The sequence below is a fragment of the Carlito syrichta genome, unplaced genomic scaffold (assembly GCF_000164805.1).
Source record: "Carlito syrichta isolate Samal-C Ts95f unplaced genomic scaffold, Tarsius_syrichta-2.0.1 Scaffold287922, whole genome shotgun sequence".
In the NCBI taxonomy this organism is placed as follows: domain Eukaryota; kingdom Metazoa; phylum Chordata; class Mammalia; order Primates; family Tarsiidae; genus Carlito; species Carlito syrichta.
In genome coordinates this window covers 16,185-20,966 of record NW_007232018.1, presented here as the reverse complement: position 1 = coordinate 20,966, position 4,782 = coordinate 16,185, and the positions used below count along the sequence as shown (strand labels likewise).

The 4,782-nt window shown below is 64.2% G+C and overlaps 1 protein-coding gene across 1 annotated transcript in view; it reads left to right on the top strand.

Annotated features, from left to right (window-relative positions):
• Positions 1 to 4,782, top strand: part of LOC103255186 (cadherin-15) — a 17,535-nt gene that overhangs the window by 1,548 nt on the left and 11,205 nt on the right. The gene's annotated exons all lie outside the window — the stretch shown is intronic.

Here is a 4,782-nt window from a genome sequence, read left to right as displayed (position 1 = left end):
CCTCTTCCCCCCCTCTCCCCCCCCACACCCCTTTCTCTCTACCCCTCTTCCCTCCCCCAGGGTTTTAGCAGACCGCTGGGGAGGTTGGGGGAGGTGACCCTGTGGGGCAGGGTTCTGAATCTCCTGCCCTTGGATCAGCTTGGGTGAGGAGTGTCTGTGCTGAAACACCTGTGTCAGGACCCTGCCTTCCCTCTGGCCAGGTCAACTTTCAGACTCCTGTCCAGCCTGGTCCAGTGGTGTCTAACCACCATGAGCCTCCAGCAGGCAAGCCTGACCCAGTAGTGTCTGGGTGGGTGCTGGGGCAGGGGCTCTGCACTGACCGGTCGCTTGTCCTGCGGCCTGGGATGAGGCCACCTGCCTGCTCTGCTCGGTCCTGTCTAAATCCTTAGCCCACTGGGCCCCGGAGCAACATGGGGAGGGGAACTGTGTCTTCAGAACTGACCCACCAGCCTCTCCCCCACACCACCTAAGTCATTGGTCCTGCCCCTGGGACCCCCTTCACCCCAGCAAATGGGAAGGCCGCTCTCCTGCATCAGGTCCTTGGGGAGCCGCGTGGCCCCTGGAAGAAAGAGGGGGTTCAGCAGCACCCCTGGGGCTTTGCAAGAGCCACTGGGTCAGTGCTGGGCCAAGACTCCCTCCTCCATGTGGGGCCGGGCAGGGATCTTCAGTGGGTGACAGGGACCGAGACCATTGTCCTTCCTCAGTGGGCGGGACGGCGCCCCCCCACACTGTGGTTCAGGCTGCCCGTCGGCGGGGGCGGGGCAGTGTTGATGGAAGGAACAGCTGCCCTCTGCCAGGCTCCTCACTGTCCCCTCTGAGCCGCAACAGCTGGAAAGGGGAATCAGGGGGGATGCTGGTTCAGGAGGCCAGGCCGACAGCTGGGGCCATTCCTGACATGCCTGGTCGTCCAAGAACCAGGCAGCCCCAGATTCCAGCCTGGGGGTCTTGGGGGCTTCTTGCTCCCTCCCCAGGCAAACCCCACCAGACCCCACCAGGTGGTTTCTCGAACCTGGCCCTTCCTTGCTTGGGAGATGGGTAGAGGTCCAGGCTTGAGTCAGCCCCAGACCCCCACTCAGGCCTGGTGCCGGGCAAGTGAGAGGAAACCCTCCCCCATTATTCAGCCAGGATAGCACTGCAGGCCAGTGTCCCCAAGCCTGCCTGAGGCCACAGCCCTGTCCACTCTGTGGAGTGGGCGTCTGGCTTCCTCAGTGAAGGGCCCTTGGGGCCGACCAGCACCCTCACCGGTGTCTGTCCAGGGCGTGCCCTGGCCTCAGGCTCCCGGCTGGGTGACGACCCCTTCTCTGTGGTGTTGGGAAACCACAGATAGCACTGGGCAGGAGAGCTCTGCTACCTAGCAGCTCCTTTAGGGCTGGGTGCCAGGGCTGGGAGACCCCAGAAGCAGTGGCCCTGGAGGTCTCTAGGACTTCCAGAAGTTTCTCTCAGGGCTCTTGTTAAGGGCAGGGTTTCATATGAGCTTGGGTACCCACTTTGGGGAAGTGGGCCCCTGACGTGCCTTGGTCTGGCTTGGCATGGGGACAGAGGAGTGGATGGGTGTCAACGAGTCCACTCCCCAGGGTGCCTATGTCTACCCAAGTGGGGACCTGTGTGGCTGGCTGTGTCCATGTGACCTCCCCAGGATGGCTCCCAGGCATGCCCTCCAGTCGGCCACGTCTTCTGGGGAGGGTCTGGGGCAGAATGCAGATGTCCCAAGAGCCGGAAGTTGGCTGTGGTTGCCCAGCTGGCCACCCACGCCCACTGCAGCCTCTGATCTGGGCAAGGGACTGTGCCAGGGCTCTGTGGCCTCCATTGACCTCATGGGGACCCGGTCTCCCAGGCTTTGCCTTGACCACACCCGGCACAGGTCCAATGGCGTGGGCGTCCCACAGAAGCAGCTGGCCAAGTGTGGGAGAGAGAGCGCCCAGGCTTGATGGCAGCTGGATGGGGAGTAAGAGGAGAGTAGATACTTCTACCCAGAGGGCAGCCTCTTCTCCCCCAGCATGTGGGGTTCACGGAGGCTGCGATCCCCTACTCCTGGCCTAGCCACAGGGGCTGCCCCAGCTCCGGGCCTTCAGCGTCTGTCCTGGGTCTTGGCCATGCCGCTGCAGCCCTGCTTCGGTGGGTCTCGCTCTCCCAGCTGCGTGGGGAGGCAGCAGCCTCAGGCTCCTAGGGCCAAGGACGGAGGGGGGCAGGGGCACGTTTCAGGCCTGGCACAGAGCTCCCAACCCAGCCAGCACCGGACATAGCCCTGTGCCCCTGTGACTGTGACATGGGCCCCACACAGGGCAGGCAGGTTTCCTCTTGGCAGGACACACCCGACCTGGAAGTGGCTTGTGCCCACACCTTGGCAACTCGGCGGCTGGGGCTGCCATCTGTCAGCACGGGGAGCTCCCGGGTGGGGCACCTGGGAACCAGGAGCTTGGAGGCCACCCAGCCTCCCCTACCACTTCAGTCCCAGAGGCCCCTGGCTGCCCATGACGGGGGGCGTGGAGGAGGGGCTGGGATCCTACTGGCCAGGCTTGTGCCAGCCTTGGGAACAGGATGGAACAAGAACGGCATGGAGCCCAAAGCCCTGTCTCAAAGCAAGTGGGGCTGACCAGGTGGACTGGCTGCCTAGATCTGGGACGTCCACTCAGGCGCAAGGGCAGTGGTGGAGGATCAGGCCTCCCATGTCCCCTGGCTGCCTAGCTTTCCCTTCTGGCCCTGCCCACGGAGACACTCCTCTCACCAATGCTTCTCTGAAGTCACCAGCCCCACATCTCCGGCCCCCACCCCCATGCCCTGCAATCTCAGCTGAAAGGCAGAGCAGGGCTGGGTGGGAGCCAGGGTGAGACCTCAGTGTGGGGCCCTGGAGAGCGGGCAGCTGGGGCCATCAGAGCCCTCGAAGTCCAGCCCCACGGGAGGGGCCCAACCTGCCTGGCCCCTTCCGACCCCTGCTCTGAGTGCTCCATTTCCGTGGCCCACCCCCTGCAGTGGGCTCCCATCTTACGGAGGGAGCCAGGCTGAGGCGGCCCCTCCAAGTCCATCCAGGGGTCACTGCTCCCCAGCCCACCTGCCTCCCGTCCTCTGCACACACCGGGGGTGGGAGCTGTTGAGAGCTAGGGCTCGGAAGCCCCCTCCTGGGAGTGGCCAGCACTCTCCTGGGTAGGTGCAGGACCCTGTGCTGGCTGGGCCGTCCCCTGGAACCCCCAGACCTCAGCCCGCCTGCTGTTCCCAGGAAGAATCCTGAGGACCCAGGCTGCACAGACCTGGATGTTGAGATGAAGGACGTGCTTTGTCTGGAAAGGCTGGCCAAGGAAGGACTCAGCACTCCATGGTGGTGCCCCCGTGTCTGCCCCAGCCTCCCAAGCACCTGTTAGACACCTCCGCCCCCAGCCTGAGACCTCACTCTCTCCACCCAGCAGCCTAGGGACTCATGGGGGTGGGGGTGGTGACGGCCCTAGGGAGGGGAGCATGGAGCATCATTGCACCTTTTCCCTCCTCTCTCCCCTCCCCTCCTCTCATAAGTATGGGAGGAGCCCAGCTTCTGTGCTGGGGTCTGTTCCTGGGGGAGCCACTGCCACCCCCACAACCCCACAACCCCAGCCGTGTCACTCCCAGCCTCAGCTTTTTATCTTAGCCTCTGATCATGGTGACCACAGACACGTCACGCCCTGGCCTCAGTGCCCGGAGCCAGCTTGGCTCTTAACCCCAGACCCCCAGCTAAGGCTGGCTGTGTTGGTGAGGGCTGGCAGGGTCAGGGCGGGGCTGCACCCTCGTCCACCGTGAGGACCTCTGCAGGCCATGATTTGGGGCCGTGGTCTCTCAGGAGCTCTGATGAGCCCACCCAGAAATGCTGACAACTTCTGGGCCCAGGTGGTCCCGGCATGGGTGGGTCTTGGAGCTTAGGCAGGCACTCCCCCATGCTCCTTCCTGGGCCAGGCTGTGTGTCCCTCTGTGCCCCTACTTTGTGCTGGCCCCATCCCTAGCCACTGGGACTTCTGGGGGAACAGAACCGGCAGGACCAAGCCCCTGGGATGGGAGAGAGAGGGGGCGTGCCAGGGCCTGGGGCCCATGTGAGGGTTGCACTGTGGTTTGGGTCCTGGGAGACTAGCAGGGCAGCACCTGGGAGTGGGGCAGAGCCTCAGATCCTGGTGTGTCTCTCCCACTGTGTGACTGCAACAGGCCCCACCCAGACCCTGGAGGCACCGCTGACTCCAGCCACCCACCTTAGGAAGCCAGTGGACAGCGGCTGGCACCAGCCTGCCTGCTCATGCCCTCCCATGGGCCTGGTGGACCAGCCAGCAGCCGAGCTCGGGTCAGCTGCGCTGGGGTCAGTTATGCGGGTCCAGCCACGCCAGGGTCAGTCACCCTGAGGTGCATTCAGGAGCCGCAGTGACACTGGGGAGCTCACATGAGCTTCCAGCTGCCCCCGGACTCCTGCAAAGCAGCCTGGAGACATGGGACAAACACTCACAGGTGCAGCCCCTGCCCGTCCCAGTTCCTGGGTTCACTGGACTCAGGGCCCCACACCCTCCCCAGCCCAGCTGTTTGAGGGGCTGCTGAGTGCACGACTGTCCTGTCCCCTGGGTAAGGCTGTGGCCATGCCTGGGTCCCTCAGGGGTTCCCCCAACACTGGGCTTTTGGACAGAAGCAGGCACTACCCCTGTCAACCACAGAAGACCCTTAAGAATTTGAGTTGTGTAGCCAGGCTCGGTGGCTCAGCCTGTAATCCCTCGCCTGGGAGGCTGAGGTGAGTAGATTGCCTGAGCCTGCAGGTTCGAGACCCGCCTGGGCAGTGAGACC